This window comes from Rhinoderma darwinii, chromosome 3 (assembly GCF_050947455.1).
Source record: "Rhinoderma darwinii isolate aRhiDar2 chromosome 3, aRhiDar2.hap1, whole genome shotgun sequence".
Classification (NCBI taxonomy): domain Eukaryota; kingdom Metazoa; phylum Chordata; class Amphibia; order Anura; family Rhinodermatidae; genus Rhinoderma; species Rhinoderma darwinii.
In genome coordinates, this window is record NC_134689.1 from 38,176,092 (window position 1) to 38,195,113 (window position 19,022).

General features: G+C 42.7%; 1 long non-coding RNA gene across 2 annotated transcripts in view; it reads right to left on the reverse strand.

Annotated features, from left to right (window-relative positions):
- The window catches only part of LOC142748908 (uncharacterized), a 104,506-nt gene that overhangs the window by 79,736 nt on the left and 5,748 nt on the right, over positions 1–19,022 (reverse strand). For both annotated transcript variants that reach the window (XR_012882334.1, XR_012882335.1), the window contains exons 2-3: positions 14,648–14,692; positions 14,097–14,198 (exon numbers count right to left, since the gene is read on the reverse strand). This is a non-coding gene — a long non-coding RNA (uncharacterized LOC142748908). The remainder of the gene's footprint in view (positions 1–14,096; positions 14,199–14,647; positions 14,693–19,022) is intronic.

Consider the following 19,022-nt stretch of genomic DNA (forward strand, 5'->3'; position numbering starts at 1 on the left):
CATTTGGCTTTTGGAGCGCAGATTTTGCTTGGTAGTAGTTCTGTTTGGGACTTTACGTTTATTTCAGTTTATAATGTGGGGGCATATGTAAGCTCTGCGGAGTACATCAGGGCATAATAAGAGGGTATAATAATGGGGTACATAAATAATAATCCGCAGATATGTGGCCGTTGTCGCACTGATAAATGGTGCCCAATCTTATCCGCTTTTAGAACACTGCATATTTTGCATCGCCATATTCTGAGACCCAGAATTTTTTTTAATTTTTTCTCCACCCGAGCCGTGTGAGGGCGTATTTGTTGCGGGACAATCTGTAGTTTTCATTGGTACAATTTTGGGGTACATGCGTTTTTTTTTAATCACTTTTTATTCCATTTTTTGCCAAGCAAGGTGACCAAAAGCCATAAATTCTGACAATGTTTTTTTATTGTTTTTTTGTTACAGCGTTCACACTGGGCTATAAATTACATTTTACTTTATTCTGCGGGTCGGTACGATTACGGCGATACCATATGTATATAGTTTTTATTTTACGTTTTGCAGCGTTTGCGCAATAAAACCACTTTTTTATAAAATAATTAATTTTGTGTGTCACCATATTCTGACAGCCATAACTTTTTTATTTTTCACTTAAAAAAGCTGTGTAAGGGCTTGTTTTTTGAGGGACGGGTTGTAATTTTTATTGGCACTATTTTGGGGTACATGCGACTTTTTGATCACTTTTTATTGTATATTTTGGGAGGGGGGGGTGACCAAAAAATAGTAATTCTGGCATTGTTTTTTACTTGTTCAACGTGCGGAAAAATAACATTATAGTTTCATAGTTTGGGTCGTTACGCACGCGGTGATACCAAATATGTGTACTTTTTTAAAGTGTTCATTTTTTTTGCTATAATAAAAGACTTATTAAAACATTTTTTGTTTATGTAACTTATAACTTTTCTAAAACATTTTATTATCTTTTTTATTACTTGTCCCACAAGGGGACATTTAGACTTGCAGCTCTGATCGCTGCTAGAACACATTACACTACGTAGTGTAATGTGTTATGTCATTGTGACGTGACAGTCACTTTGACAGGAAGCCTATGGGAACCAATCTCTGACTGGTCCTCATAGACTTCTGTACATGACAGCCCGGAAGCCATTGTCTGGCGTCCGGTTGCCATGGGTACCATCGCAAGCCCCGTGATTTCATGTGGGCGCTGGCGATCTGCGCTAAATTCCTTAAATGCGGTGATCACAATCGAACACCGCATCTGAGGGGTTAACTGCCGAAATCAGCGGCGATGGGCCGCTGATCGGCAACAGGGAATGCAGGGCAGACGCCCTGCCCAGTTAACTGCCGCTGTGGTGTAGCACAGCACGGCGGTTAACTGTCAAAGTACAGACATAACTGCACGTCAAGGTGCGCAAAGTTACTGCTCACCTTGACGTGCAGTTACGTCAAGGTGCGGGAAGGGGTTAATGTTGATATTAGTTGTTTATACATATTTTTTCTATTAATTTTACAGGCTGTTTGAGAAAGGTCTTATTGTTCTGACCGAAACATCACACTGTTAAGTCTGTGGATTGCAAATAAAATTATTTTTCAAAAGTAAGAATTCTTTGGAGTGCCAGGTTTTCTTCTATATATTGTCCCATCAGACATAGGTGTGTATTCACACATATGCCTCTGGGAATGTGCGGGAAGCCAACTGCATTGTCTTATTTACAAAAGGAAGACAAGTGTATCTCCATTTGATCTTCTTGTCTCCCTACTCAGCAGGGGGGCTAATGCCATGCATTCTAACAACTAGAGGGGAACTTTAGTTGTTGCTACCCCCCCCCCTGCACGTGCATGAGTATGTGATGTCATACAGAAGTGCACGGACAGGGTATAAGAAGGGCCACAGGCCTACACTTCTCTCTCTTACTTTTTGTGCAATCACAGTGTCACGAGGCGGGTTAGTGGACCCACTAGGCCGTACCGCCGTAGTGGGAAGGCAGCTGGACAAACCGCAGGAAACCCCAGAAATACAACGTCCCGCACAAGGGTACCTGAATAGTCCAGATGGTGGCCGCAGCTCTGGCACAGATGAGATGGGTGCAGCGGATGGCGCCAAACGTGGCGGATGACACTGGAGCCGCAAGTTCCGTCAGACGTGGCGGATTCCTCCGGACGTGGCAGATGACACAGGACGTGGCATATTCCTCTGGACGTGGCAGATGACAGAGGACGTGGCAGATTCCTCTGGACGTGGCAGATTCCTCTGGACGTGGCAGATGACACAGGACGTGGCAGATGACACAGGACGTGGCAGATTCCTCTGGACATGGCAGATGACACAGGACGTGGCAGATTCCTCTGGACGTGGCAGATGACACAGGACATGGCACCACTTGATACTAAGGCAAAGCACGGAAACAGGAAAGGGGAACAAGGCACGGGTAACAACAGGAACGGGAAACACTAAGGGACCATTTGCAAGACAGACTGGGAAAATTAACAACGCTCAGGCAAGGATTAGAAGGCCAGGGGCCTTCTTATAGACCAGGAAATCGTGGCAGTTGATGATGATGACAATTTCCTTATTGCGCGCACTGGCCCTTTAAAGGAACAGTGTCACCCCAATTTTTTTTTTTATATGTTAAAGATGTTAGTGCTTTATTAAAAATGTTTGGATTAGGGGGGCGGAGCTAGCCGCTGACTGGAATGGCGGTGTAGTGCACTTTCTCCCGCTTCAGCAATAGCATTATAGCGGCTCACAGCGGCATAAGACCTGCTACGGAAGTCTTACTTACCGGACCAGATCCCTGATACAGCCGACATCGATGTGGAACATGACCAGGAGACGACAGGTCAAAGCGGAGCCCAAAAAACTCCCGGATTATTTCTCTGCGACGAGCCGGTCACAAGATGGCGCCGACTCCCTGTCTGAGCCGGACGCGCGGCAACATCACAAGCAGCTATCGGCTGCATCAGGTCAGTCTGCAGAGGGAGACACACAGGGCAGGATGGAAGAAGTGTCAGGCCCCGGTAAACGGGGAGCGACTGGATCGGGCCCATCCTCGCCCAACAGTAAAGGCCCTGCTATTAAAAAGGCGCTCTTCCCTCACAGCTTGCCATCACAGGATACTCACCTCATGTCTTCTGATATGTCCGGATTGTCTGAGATTTCAGATGATGCTCCCCTGACCACTGCCGTCATGAAGGGGTTAATGCATACATTGCAGACTTCCATTTCTGGAGTGCTGGATCGGGTACTGGCACAAATACACGCGACGGTGGATGATCTAGGATATCGCACGGACCATTTAGAACGCAGCATGGGAGACCATGCCAAGGCCCACAATGATCTTATCGACGCACATGCTGAGCTTAAGGATGAGGTGAAATGGCTAAAAGACAAGCTCATGGATCAAGAAGATAGGTCGAGGCGAAATAATCTAAAAATCAGAGGGATCCCTGAAGAAATCTCACCCTCTGAATTACCCAATTTTCTGCAGACCATGTTTAAAGCCTTGGTTCCAATGTTTGCTCCACTGGATATAACTTTGGACAGATCACACAGAATTCCTAAATCTAGGGCTGCTCCGGAAAATGCTCCCAGAGATGTTCTCTCGAGGGTACATTTTTACCAAGCCAAGGATCGTATCCTTCAGGAGTCCAGAAAGTTGGGGAAACTCCCATCCCCATATGCTCATATTTCAATATACCCGGATCTGTCAGCTTCCACCTTGATGCTAAGAAAGCAATTCCACCCGATCACTTTGGCTCTTAGGGAGCAGAATCTGAGATATAAGTGGGGTTTCCCGGTCAAGTTAGTGGTCTCTAGGAATGGTTCCACACATGTGATCCCTACTCCTTCTGCTGGGATTGATTTGCTACGCAAGTGGAATATCCCCGTCCAGTCTTTGGGAACAGAGTCAGCTAACAAGCCACCGAGACGTCTTCATCCGGAATGGGAATTGGCACAGGGACACTCTGCCACCTGATTTTTCTGCTGGTAGTATGGTCATGTAATAATGCTATTTGTTGTGGTTACCTTTATTCTCTCTCCCCCACGGAGGTCTGTACGGCGCAGTGTAGGCGCCATGTTTTTCTTTTTTGCACTGTTCTTATGTTAATATTTCTGTACTTAGTAATATGGTTCTGTACATTTTATGGTCCACAAGTTCCTATATCTCTGTTTCGAATTCATGCTCCTTACCCAGTCAGACATAGTATGTTCTTTTATACTGCCTCATGCCGATTAATATATCCTCTTTAAATGTAAAGGGGCTCAATAGCCCTTTTAAAAGGAGACAGATGTGGAAGGAAGCTTTGGCTCTTCACAGTGATGTTCTCTTTGCCCAGGAGACCCACTTCTCCTCTCTTCATCCACCGAAATGTACGCATTTTAGATTTCCCCACATATTTCAAGCATCTCATTCCAGTAAATCCAAGGGTGTATTGATTGCGATAAAGGATTCGGTTGCCTTTCATATGCATCAGGTCATGTTAGACCCACAAGGTAGATTTGTGATACTCATATGTGATATAAACAATATTACTTTTACGTTGGTTAACATCTATCTCCCTAATTCACATCAGCTTAAGGCCTTTCACAAGATCCTCCGAAAGGTAAATAAGGTGAGGAAGGGGTTGTTGATTATAGGAGGGGATTTTAATGAAGTCATGCATCCCTCAATTGATTCTTCAAATGCCCATAGACCTCCCTCCAATCTACACCACACAGTACACTTAGAAGAGCTTTATGATGTGTGGCGTTGTCAACATGGGAATGAGCGTGATTTTACATACTTTTCTGCACCACACAAAGTATACTCTCGCATAGATATGTTTCTGGTGAGTAAACCTGGTCTCCGATGCATCTCCACATCCACTATTGGGGACATATCATGGTCAGATCATGCTCCTATATCTATAAAGGTCCTAGATCAATTGCCAACACCTCCTTTCTCCTCATGGAGACTGAATGATCTAGTATTAGAACATCCTCTCACAAAAGATTTGATTGATACACACGTCCAAACATACTTTGAAATTAATGCCCCTTCCTCAACCAATTGCTTTTCTTTATGGAATGCCCATAAGGCATATATGCGGGGGATGGGGATTCAGGCTGCCTCCAGATTAAAAAAAGATAAGGAAAAAACTACTAAGGATATCCTCACTCAATTACATAATCTAGAATCCCTTAATAAATCTAAGGTGACTCCGGACACTTCGCAAAGGACACTTCTTAGGGACCAACTGCAGGCGGTGCTGATGTCTGGACATATGGCCTTATTTAAAAAATTACAATTCGGATTTTATCTACATGGTAATAGACCAGGAGCACTCTTAGCTAAAATGCTCAAAAAGAAAAGTGCTAAACAGAGAACAGCATTTTTGATTGACAAAAATGGCAATAAAGTTACTCACCCCCAAGAAATTAGTGAGCAATTCCGGAGTTTCTATCATAATCTGTATAACCTTAAAGAAGATAAAGCCACCTACCAACCTTCAGTTTCGGACATTAATAACTTCCTGAGTGGTCTGAACCTTCCTTCCCTGTCTGTAGAAGATAGTATTCAATTACAATCCCCCTTTACGATACTTGAAGTATCACAAGCTATTAAAAGTTTAAAGCCAGGCAAAGCCCCAGGTCCAGACGGATTTACTAATTAATATTATAAAAGATATGACACGATTCTAGCTCCATACTTAGTTAAAGTGTTTACTGAAGCTGCAGGGATGGGGTCCTTTCCGCAGGAAATGCTTGCTGCCACAGTAGTCACTTTGCCGAAACCTGGGAAAACGCCTGATTCTCCTGCTAATTTTCGCCCAATATCTCTTTTGAATACTGATGTTAAAATTTATGCTAAAATATTGGCTGGTCGGTTAGATACATTACTTCCTGAATTGATACATGAAGACCAGGTGGGATTTATTGCCGGACGGCAGGCACCGGACGGCACCAGAAGGCTGATAAACCTGGTTCATTGGGCGAGGACCCGTCGAGTGCCTTCCGCGCTTCTTGCTTTGGATGCGGAGAAGGCATTCGACCGGGTCCATTGGGGATACCTGGAGGCTGTTTTGAGCAAATTTGGATTTGATGGATGGATAAAATCCGCTATTATGGCACTATATTCGAATCCGTCAGCTAGAGTATTGGCCTCTGGGTTCATGTCTGCATCATTTTCTATTTCCAATGGCACCCGTCAGGGGTGCCCGTTATCACCCCTGATCTTTGCAATGGTTATGGAACCCCTAGCTATGTCTATTAGGCAGAACCCATCCATCACAGGTATCACGATTGGCCCCCTTCAACATAAGATAGGGTTATATGCCGATGATGTCATCCTCACACTCTCTAATCCTTTAAGGTCCCTACCGGCAGTGCAACACACCTTAGACTCATTTGGGAAAGTGGCTTACTACAAAATTAATGCTAGTAAATCGCATTTGTTAGAGGTGGGAATATCGGAGCAAGTTAGGAATACAATCCGTAACTCCTTCCCCTTCCAATGGAACTCATTAAAAATTTCGTATCTGGGTATACAACTCACTAACTCAACGAATCTCCTATTCAAACATAATTTTGCTCCTCTCTTAACCAGTATTCCCCAACTGCTATCTACCTATAGCGGAGTTTGTACTTCCTGGGCGGGGAAAATAGCAATCATTAAAATGATGGTTTTGCCGATTATTTTGTACATGATACGTGCACTGATAATCCCTCTTCCTAGTTCCTTTTTGAGTAGTCTCCAAAGAATACTTAATAATTTCATATGGGCGCACAAAAAGCCTAGAGTGAGGATGCATACATTATTTAGACACTGGAGACAGGGTGGTATGGGAATGCCAGATGTCCAAAAGTACTATTGGGCAGTCTCACTAGACCAACTGAAGTATTGGTGTGCACGCCTCACCTCAAAGAGGTGGATACATATTGAACAGGCAATGGTAGGTCGACCGCTTATTTCATTGTTAGGGGTTGGTTCACATTCTTCTCCAAATACCTATAACTGCGTGTCCCCCACTGTCGCGGCCTCTCTGAAAGTATGGAAAAATTACGCCAACCGGCTTCCCTCCTTGGCCCTCACTCCACTTAAAAATTTGCCCTTACGATATTTACTTACCTTTTTACCTGAGATATCGTTGGATAACTGGATAAATTCAGGGATCTCCCATATCCACTTGCTATTTAATGGCCACACATTACTAGCCTTTACAGAATTAGTGAAGACTTATGGTATCTCCAATAGAGACTTCTACAAATATTTATGTATAAGACACTTATTCACGTCTTTAGACGTCAGCGCTTCAGCATTCCCCTCCATGGCCCGCCAGCAATATTTTGATCCTGAAAGTAGGAAACAGGGTATCTCAAAATTTTATGGAAATCTGTGCGAACACCTTCTTCCCAACATACCTTCTTATTGCGCTAAATGGGAGGAAGATTTTAACTCTTCCTTTTCTCTGATGGAGTGGCAGAAAGCCTTTGCATGGCCCAAAAAAATTTCTAAGGGAGTTAAACATTGGGAAGCTTCCCAAAAACTATTGCTACGCTGGTACTTAACACCTTTAAATTTTGCGAAATCTGACAACTCTTACCCGGAGGTTTGTTGGAAGGGGTGTGGTTGCAAAGGGTCGTACTTTCATATGTGGTGGCAATGTCCGGAAGTCTATGAGTTCTGGAGACAGGTATTTGATATCATTTCCCAAATTTCGTCCTGTATGGTTAAACCGGATCCGGCACTGGCCTTATGTTTTCTCAATATGCACAATATCCCGAGCTCCTCTCAAGTGGTGTCCAGCCATATTATTATAGCGACACGTTTACTTTTAGCTAAATACTGGAAATTACCCAATCAGTTCTCCATTTCAGAATTGATCAACCAGGTTAATGTTTCCTATACCATGGAACGCATGTATGCTCTGAGATCTCATAGACTTCCCCACGTCCTTACTCTGTGGGAACCATGGATCAGGTACCTGTCCACTTCTGCACAAGGAGTTCATTTGCTCCCTCTTATTTCAAAGGTCACTTGAAGAAATTGGACAAGGTACTAATACTTAGAGTCCTTAAATTAAGTTACTAGTCTCATGCCATGGGTATTATCAGATGTTCCTTTGATGTATGACATGACTTATGGTATAGGTAATTTCAGTGGTATTGATGTAACTCTTTGCAGGTAAATGGAATATAATAATATGAAGAGCATGATGGGGATTGCTAATCCTCCTTCACAAGAGGAAGGGGAATATTTATATATATGTGATTGGCATTATCTCGGGGAGGGACACCTTCCCCTAGGTCCACTAATGTCAAGGGATCAATTGGATAATATAAGGCTCCAATATAATATGTCTACATATTTGCATAGCTGTTTAATGGAGGAGACATGGGGTTGTTGAGTCACTTTACATTCATCTTTTTTTTATATAATGTCATGGGACAAGTGGTCCAAAATATGCTATTAACATAAGTGTTTTATGGGTTTGGAGGTCCCTGCGTGGACCTAACGTAGATAAGGACTGATATATATATTTTGTTCTGTTGTCCTTATTTCTTTATTCTGTATTTCTGAAAAAATTAATAAAAATTAAAAATGGAAAAAAAAATAAAAACGTTTGGATTAATTTGTGTGTTTGTGTGTTACTTTTTTTTATTTTTACACTTTTTCTTCCCTATGGGGGCTGCCATTTTTATTTCCATTTCTGTATGTGTCGATTAACGACACATACAGACATGGAATACGGCAGCTCCAGTCCCATAGGGACTGCGAACGGGGCCCGTTCCATCCACTATCGTGTACGCCGCTGTGTGGGAACGGCGCATGCGCCGCTCCCACACAGTCCAATTTGAAATGCGCGCCGTCCGGCGCCATTTTCCTGTGGACCGGAAGTCGCGGCCGGACAGTAAGATTACTACTTCCGGTCGCGGCTTCCGGACTTGTGCACATGGAGCAGCGGCAGCAGACGGAGCGGATGGACCGGAGGGAGCGGCGGCGACTGGAGCAAGTAAGTTATTTCTATGTATGTTCGTGTTTCAGTGTGTTTACTACTGTATGTTAACCTTCTACACTGTGTGTTAGCTCAAAAAATGGCGACACACAGTGTAGGAGGTTAGACCGTTCAAACCCCTCGTTTCTCCCGGCACTAGCCAGGATAAAGGAGGGGGGGATTCTGAGAGCTCACTAGAGCGAGGGATTTTTACCCAATTTTGCAGCATAAAGCAATGTGGTTGCTTTACCACATGCAATGCTGCAATTTTGGGAATGGCTCCATCTAGTGACCAGTGCTGGGAAATATTATAAATTGAATCCAATTTATAATATTTCCTGACTCGTGAAAAAAAAAATAAATTAGAATAATGTTTAATCACCTATACACTAACTGTTTAACTAAAAAAAAACAAACATGTTTTGCTGGCAACACATGTCCTTTAAGGCCGGGCGCGAGCGTGCGCGCGCACCCTATGGGACAGAGCCGAACGGAGCGGAAGAGAGCGCTGGCATCTCCTAGGAGGGAGACGGGGACCAGCACTCACAGATCCATGGCTGCGGGCGTCGGGAGGTAAGTGAACCCGACGGCCCGCGGCCATGGACGCTACACACAGAAGGATCACTCTCTCCCTCTGGATGACCGCTAAGTATCGTCCCCCTCTCCATGTGCATTCTCTCCCCCTATACAATGAGCATTTCCCCTGGTCATTATCCTACCCTTCTCTCCATACATTTAACCCCTCCTGGTCTTGCAACTTCCCCTGGACCCACTCCCTCAAACCTTCACATCAGCCCCTACCTGAATAGAAGCTGGATTCTACCATAGCAGGCCTGCTGAACTCACACTACAGGCCCTGGACAAGATCAGCAGTCAAAGTATCATTACTCAAACTGCTGCACTCCTATCCTATTCTACCATTACCCTGAACTACAGCAACTCTTTATTAACCCCTTTATTGCCTAACACTTATCCTATTACAACACACTTTGTTCTTTCTCTTTTCCTACAGCCCCTTATTGTGTACAAGATAAACCTTTTAGTTACAGGGAAAGTTGAGCCAGTTGGGGGTGGGACATAGACGCATGAGTGCACTGTAACTTATATGTATGTTTAGGTACGTGGGTGGGTGCTAGTATGACACAAGTGTATAGTAAATATTGCTTTTATTTACTATACAATTGTGTTGAGAATCACCATATGCACACTTAGTGGTAAAGCAGATAGTTAGCGTTAATACAGGGGAAAAAGGTAGGGGAGCTAGGCATAACACTAGTGACCCTAGAATAAAGAAGTAGTAATAGTGGGTGACACTAGCCCAGTGAACCCCATGAGTTTAGCAGTCCTATTTCAACCTAACATTCTAGAATGTGTGGTATACCAGCATCTTTCAGGGTAAAGACAGTTTACTATAGTAATGTTCTACTTATATAATAACACGCTATGATTAGATGTTAATATTTTTATTGAAATAGCATGACTACAACATTTTTGCCATAAAGTTGGTATACATGTATGAATATTCTAAATTATGCAAGGTGTAACCAGTAGCAGTCATGAAAATGGCATTCTCTAAAATCCTCCTTTCATCTGGAGACGGTCTGTAACAGCAGTCTCTTCTGTTGGTAATGGTAAATAAGGGTATTCAAGTTTTTTACCATGAGTAATGTTGGTAGCTGGCATAAATTGGTGGCAGGTGGCACTTATGTCCAAGTTGGCACTGTGGCTCAGCCAAGCCACAGGCAGGGACAATTGTAATTTTTGTAAGAGGTTTAGCACTGTGACTCAGCTGAGCCAGAGACAATTGTTATTTTTTATAAGGTTTTGCACTGCGACTCAGCTGAGCCACAGGCAGAGACAATAATTTTTTATTCGTTTCCGCACTGACTCAGCTGAGCCATAGGCAGAGACATTTGTCATTTTTGGTGATGTTCAGCACTATGACTCAGCCGAGCCACAGGCAGAGACATTTGTCATTAGTTGTGAAGTTTTCTTTAAGACACTGAGTCTACATTAGCACAGTGACTCAGCCGAGCCAGAGGCAAAGACTTTTGTCATTTCTTCCGAAGTTAAGCACTGTGACTCAGGCAGCGAGATTTGTCTTTCCTTGTGAGGTTATGTCCCAAAGACTTTTGGTATATGGATCTATAGTCCAAAGATTGGTGAAGCCCAGGTTGGCACCGTGACTCAGCTGAGCCACAGGCACAGAAAAAAATTCCTTTGAGGTGGACCTAGGTTTACTGGTACTCTTTTCTCCAAAAGAGACGTATACTAATTCCTTGGGATGCTTTTCTGCCGAAGATGTCAGAGGAAGTTCCACTTGACTTAGTCTTTGAGGTTGGTCTTGTTTTCTTTCTCAATGCAAGCTTTGGAATTGCAGAAACTGAAGCCTCTGGTGCCGATGTGTCCTCGCTCGTCTGACACGATGCAGGACCTGTGAGTGACGTCACAGCGTGATCTGGCAGAAGCTGGGCGTTCTGAAGAGAAGTGGATGATACTTCTCGTCAGAGCGCCCAGCTAGTAAAAGAAGTAAAAACGCCCCGATGTACGCACATAATACACGCCCACTTGGACTTTTACTTTTAAACACACCCACTTGGACTTTTGCAAGCCTCATTTGCATAACTACAAAAATGGTCATAACTTGGCCAAAAATGCTCGTTTTTTAAAAATAAAAACGTTACTGTAATATACATTGCAGCGCCTATCTGCTGCAATAGCAGATAGGGGTTGCAAAATCTGGTGACAGAGCCTCTTTAAAGATGATAAAACACAGATCTAAATTATTAATTGTGATGTCACTTCCTCCCACAGGTCCTTCAACCCCGCGTTGGAAGAGTGAAGATACATCGTCTCCAGGCGTCCGAGATGGTAGAGTCTCTAGGGAGTTCACTATGCTTATCTGCACACTGTGATGCTGCTGCAGATTCAACTCTACCCTCTCGGACGCCTGGAGACGATGTGTCTTCCCTCTTCCTTCGCGGTGGTGAAGGACCTGTGGGAGGAAGTGACTTCACAGCGTGATCTCGCGAGATAACGCTGTGTGCAGTGAAAGAAGCTGGGAGGGAAAGATGAGAAGTGTATGACGCTGATTGGTAACTGATTGGTCAGCGTCATACACTTCTCTTTACAACGCCCACTTGGTCAAAAGCGAAAACACGCCCTGTTGTCTATTAGGAAACTCATTAGCATAAATCTAAAATAGGTCATAACTCTGTTAAAATTGATCGTTTTTCAAAATAAAAAAACACTGCTGTAATCTACATTACAGCGCCGATCACACTATGTAGGATATAGGGAACTTATAATCTGGTGACTGAGCCTCTTTAAGGACTCCAATTTCTCAGTATTTTTAACATGGGAGTCTATTTAATCTCTCGCCACTCATCTCGCAATATATCAAAAGCCAAGAGAAAAGTTATGGGGGCACACATATGTAGTCTGGCCTGCAGTCCTGATCTCTATCTCTACATAATGCTATGTACACATCTGCGCTGGATGCACAGCCAGATTCTGTCAAATTTGAAAGTTAAAAATGGCACTTGTACAGTCGAGTCACCTGCGCCTCAAAAACTTCTACAGAATCCACCCTTTTCTTACTGTGGAAACAGGCAAAACGTACTGTTGTTCTAATTCATCCTTGTCTTTATTAAAGCCCTATTACACCGGGCATTAACCCGTTAGTGACCAGCCCATAGTCTTTTTACGTCGGTCACTAACGGGCCTTATTCCGATGCCATAGACTTTTTACGTCGCGGCATTGGAATAAGTAAACAGAGCAGGGAGCTGTCAAATCTCCCTGCTCTCAGCTGCTAGAGGCAGCTGAGGGCTGGGAGCGTCCCTGCTCTGCCGGGTGAGATCGATATCAGTATCGATCTCACCCGTTTAACCCCTCAGATGCGGTGCTCAATAGCGAGCACCGCATCTGAGTGGTTTTGGAGAGAGGGAGGGAGCTCCCTCTCATCCCACTGACACCCGGCGATAAGATCGCCGAGTGTCTGTGTCTCCAATGGCAGCCGGGGGCCTAATAAAGGCCCCCAGGTCTGCCTGGAGCGAATGCCTGCTAGATAATGCCGCAGGCATGACCTAGCAGATGCCTGTCCGTTTTAAACGGACAGGCATAATACACTGCAATACAAAAGTATTGCAGTGTATTATAAATGCGATCGGACCATTGCATAGTGAAGTCCCCCTAGTGGGACTAGTAAAAAAGTGAAAAAAAAAGTTAAATAAAGTTAATAAAAAAAAAATGTGAAAAAAAATGAAAAACCCACTTTTTCCCCTTACAAACTGCTTTACTATTAAAAAAACAAAATAAAGTTAAAAAGTTACACATATTTGGTATCGCCGCGTCCGTAACGACTCCGACTACAAATCTATTACATTACTTAACCTGCACGGTGAACGTCGTAAAAAATTAAATGAAAAACGACAGAAAAATTGCTGTTTTCTGTGAATCCTGACTTTAAAAAAATGTGATTAAAAAGTGATCAAAAAGTCGCATCTACTCCAAAATGGTACCAATAAAAACTACAAGTCTTCCCGCAAAAAAAAAAGCCCTCATACAACTGCAGCGGCGAAAAAATAAAAACTTTACGGCTCTTCAAATATGGAGACACAAAAACAAATAATTTTGAAAAAAAAGTGTTTTTACTGTGTAAAAGTAGTAAAACATACAAAATCTATACAAATTTGGTATCGTTGCAATCGTTACAACCCGCTGAATAAAGTTATTGTGTTATTTATACCACACGGTAAACGGCGTAGATTTAGGAAGCAAAAAAGAGTGGCAAAATTTCAGATTTTTTTCTATTCCCCCCCCCAAAAAAAGTTAATAAAAGTTAATCAATAAATAATATGTCCCCCAAAATGGTGCTATTAAAAAATACAACTTGTCCCGCAAAAAACAAGACCTTATACAGCTATGTCGACGCAAAAATAAAAACGTTATAGCTCTTGGAATGCGACGATTCAAAAACTTAAAAAATAGCTTGGTCATTAAGGTCTAAAATAGGCTGGTCATTAAGGGGTTAATACTTGGATTTATTTTGATCGCCATATTTGGAGAGGGAGGGAAATTGTTTTTTTAATCTTACTCACTATGTAACTATGTCCCTTACCTCCACAATCCTGAGGTCCTTGGCACTGCTCCATGCAGAAAAAACAGATTTCTTTTTGATCGGGGCAACCTTTGGTGACATAAACCACCCGAATACCAATGCCTGGCAAAATGAAGTATCAATTAGTTGTGTGAAAAATGGAAACGTCTCCCAATCTATCAGTGTAATTCCCTGTAGTCTTCTAGTGGAAGAGAAGTATCAATAAGAAATTTCAGAAATGTCGCTCTACTAACATATACATTGTATACGGCGCCTCATTGATTAATTCACAACTAGGATCATTTCCTCTGATCATGTGACTGTTACAATAGAATGATAGAACATCCAATCACATTTGGTTGTGTTTTGAGAACCTGGAATAGGGAATAATAATAATGGGAGTCACACACCTGAAATTACCGGCAACTCACATGAAAAATCGCCCGTTATATTTATCATGTGACTTATTAATAATCTGCGGTCACTTTACAAATGTTATATAACGGTGAATAACCTGTTATCTCTAATTAAGCGGGTATGACAAAATAAGATCTCAGTTTTGTGTTACTTACCGCATGTTTTTGAGCCGGGTCCATATAGAAGATCTCCTCTGATGTCTAGAAAGTAAAAATAGAGATTAAAGAACAATTCTACTAACAAAATTAAAACCCCATCTATTATAGGGATCTCTTTTGTACACAGCGCCAATGCTCTCCTGCTATATCTATTAGTGAGTGTATCCGGCACAGGCAGAACAGTATTAGGCGAGATTCACACACACTTTTTATTTAGCTTTTAAAAACGTGTGTAAAAAAAAACATGTGCTTCAAACCTTTTTAATGCCGATTTTAACCAGTTCAGGACCGGGCTATTTTGAGCCTTCAGGACCAGACACCGTTTTAGCCATTTTTAGCACGCGTTAGTTAAATGGCTATAACTTTTTTATTTGTCGGTCTAGCGACGACAATGCAGGTTTCTTTTTTTATAATTTTTATACACATCCTTTTTGCTATTCTTAAAGTTTTAAAATAATAGTAAAAAAAATAAGCTTTTTTAATTTTCAGCAATTTTTTTTGGTAATAACATAGTTTTACCCTAAAATAGACTTTTTATATGTGATCGTCATTGTCTACCGTAAATTTTAATATATTACATGTCTATATTTGGGTAATTGGGTCCGGGCTAGCGTTACGACAATGATTGGCGGGGGGAACGAGTTTTTTTGGGGTGGGTATTTGTTTTTTTTGTTGTTTTTTTTGCACTTTACCTTACTTTTATTTTTTTATTATTATGTTCTGTCCCTCAAAGGTTAAAAAAGACCTTTGGGGAACTTCATGTATTTTTTTTTCTTTCTTTTACACCATCTTTTCCACTGTAACTGGAGCTGCACAGCAGTCCCAGTTACAGGGGAAATCTGCCCTCTCATAGTGACGATTGTCACTAAGGCGTTATTCAGACGAACGGGAAAAACGTCAATGATACGCGCGTGATTTGCACGCGCGTTGCACGGACCTATATTAGTCTATGGGGCCGTGCAGACATGTCCGTGATTTTTACTCAGCGCGAGTCCGCCGAAAAAAAGTCACGACATGTCCGTTCTTTCGGCGTTTTGCGCGAATTACGCACCCATTAAAGTCAATGGGTGCGTGAAAGCCATGCATGCCGCACGGAAGCACTTCCGTGCGTACTGCGTGATTCGCGCAACAGCTGTCAAAAGGATGAATGTAAACAGAAAAGCACCACGTGCTTTTCTGTTTACAAACATCCAAATGGAGTGTCATAATGATGGCGGCTGCGTGAAAAGCACGCAGCCGCGCATCATATGCTGATGCCCCACGGAGCTGTTAAGTGTAAGCTGTTAACGCCATGCTCGTGTGAGTGAGGCCTAATAGGGCTGTGCTGGGTCTTGTAAGACCTAGCAGCAGTCTGCCACTAACGGCACCCGGCGATCATGTGACCAGTCACATGAACACTGGGAGAAATAGAGACAACGGCGCAGCCGCTGCCTCTATTCCTTTACACAGCGCTCATTGAGTGCAAGAGATTGGAGAAGACAGAAGCAGTGAACGCTGACAGCCGGAGACCCGACATTCAGCTGCTCGATCGCTCGGGCAGCAAGTAAAAACCCACGCCGTAAAAAGTCCATGGCGCGGGTTTTAAGGACCCTGACCGCTGGCCGTAAAAACCCAGCCAGCGGTCGGGAACCAGTTAACCCCTTAAGGACCGAGCCATTTAAAAAAAAAATTCATTTTTCACTTCCCGTGTTACAAGAGCCATAACTTTTTTATTTTTCCGTCAATACAGCGGTTTTGAGGGCTAAGGCCCCATGCACACGACCGTGTTTTTGCGTCCGCAATTCCCCCGCAAATCCACGGGAGAATTGCGGACCCATTCATTTCTATGGGCCCATACACACTATCCGTGTTTTCACGGGTCTCCGCATGTCCGCAAATCCGTGCCGCAGAAACTCAGGACATGTCTTATTACGGGCCGCAAATTCGATGCGGACATGCCAATAGAAGTCAATGGGCCCGTGGAAATTGCGGATACACCTCCGTGTGTCATCCGCAGTTTGCGGATTTGCGGAAATGTTGCTAGGCGACAACCGGGAATGAGTTCTGTCGTCATCCTGTTTTAGCTAGGCTTTTTTTTTTTCATCCGCATTTTGCGGATTACATACGGATGAACTGCGGATTACATACGGATGAACTGCGGATGACATTTCACGGAACACGGTCCTGGAATTTGCGGACCAGAAAAACACTACGGTCGTGTGCATGAGGCCTTATTGTTTGCAGGAGGAGTTGTAAATTTTAATCACACCATTTAAAGTACCGTATAATGTACTGGGAAACTGAAAAAAAATTATTTGCGGGCTGAAATTGGAAAAAATTGTGATTCCTACATTGTTTTTTGGTTTCTGGCATCGTTCTTTTTTTTTTTTTTTCTACATCGTTTACCACGCGTCATAAATTACAACTTGACTTTATTCTGCGGCTCAATACGATTACAGTAATACCAAATTTATATACGGTTTTTTTATGTTATATTACTTTAAAAAAACAAAACCGTTTTGTTAAAAAAAAATTGTTTTGTTTCATCACATTCTGAGAGCCATAACTTTTTTATTTTTATGTGGATTGAGCGGTGTGAGGGCTTATTTTTGCAAGACGGAATTTTTTTTGGTACCAATTTTTGTTTTTATTGGTACCAATTTTTGGTATGTACAACTTTTTGATCACTTTTTATAAAAAACTTTTTGCGAGTTAGTTGACCAAAAAACAGTGATTTTGCCATTTTAAAGGAACAGTGTCATCACAATTTTTTTTAAAATATGTTAAAGATGTTAGTGCTTTATTAAAAACGTTTGGATTAATTTGTGTGTTTGTGTGTTACTTTTTCTTATTTTTACACTTTTTCTTCCCTATGAGGACTGGCATTTTTTTTTCCATTTCTGTATGTGTCGATTAACGACACATACAGACATGGAATACGGCAGCTCCAGTCCCATAGGGACTGCGAACGGGTCCCGTCCCATCCACATCTGTGTACGCCGTCTGTGTGGGAACTGCGCATGCGCTGCTCCCACACAGTCCAATTTGAAATGCGCGCCGTCCGGCGCCATTTTCCTGTGGACCGGAAGTCGCGGCCGGACAGTAAGATTACTACTTCCGGTCGCGGCTTCCGGACTTGTGCACTTGGACCAGCGGCAGCAGACGGAGCGGACGGGCCGGAGGGAGCCGCGGCGGCAGGAGCAGGTAAGAGATTTCTATGTATGTTCGTGTTTGTGTGTGTTTACTACTGTATGTAAACCTACTACACTGTGTGTTAGCTCAAAAAATGGCGACACACAGTGTAGGAGGTTAGACCGTTCAATCCCCTCGTTTATCCCGGCACTAGCCAGGATAAAAGAGGGGGGGATTCTCAGAGCTCACTAGAGCGAGTGCTTTTTTCCCAATTTTGCAGCAAAAAGCAATGTGGTTGCTTTACCACATGCAATGCTGCAATTTTGGGAATAGCTCCATCTAGTGACCAACACTGGGAAATATTATAAATTAGAATCTAATTTATAATATTTCCTGACTCGTGAAAAAAAATAAAAAAAATGTGAACAATGTTTAATCACCTACACACTAAATGTTTAATTAAAAAAAACAAAACATGATTTGCTGGCAACACATTCCCTTTAAATGTGTGTTGTGCAGGGGCATAGCTGGGAGGAGACTGCAGGGCCTTTCAGAGACTAGGCTGCCTGGAAACAGTGGGGACAGGCAGTTAGTCCGAAACAGATTATTTTTCAGTGCACCCTTAAAGGGAAGGTGTCATGAAATTATTATATTTTTTTATCAAATTGCTTTTAGTTTGATATTAAAATAAATTGTATTTATTTGTTTAGTAAGCGTGTGAACATACCCTTAGCCTTTTGGTGTATCCTACAACTTCTGCCAGCTGCAGAATCACACCCAAAATGGCAGCCGGACACTGCTTAGCAATTTCAAGACACCTTTTCCTAGCTTGTAGGAGGGGGGGGGGTGAGATTCCCTCCCACATTTACGGCAGCTGTGTGTCAGGTTGCTTTGCCTTATTCACCTTGCTGTAATACTGGGAAGTACCCCCCCTGGTGGCCAACATAGGAAAACATGTCAAATTATTATTTAATTTGTAATACTTTCCACCATGTGGAGGAAAAAAAAAAATACAGCAAAAAACGTAAAAAATATAATAGAGATAAGTAACGACTCTTAAAAAAAAAGGTTTAATTCGCGACACTTCCCTTTAGGGCCCTATTCACACAACTGTTTTTAACGGCCGAGTGACTGACGTTTTTTTAACAGCTGTCATACGGCTGCATTAAAATCTGTTAACCCCAATGGGGCTATTCACACGGACGTCAAAAAGTAAAACATGTGCAATTCTGGTCGTTCTCACGGACACAGGGCTCCCATA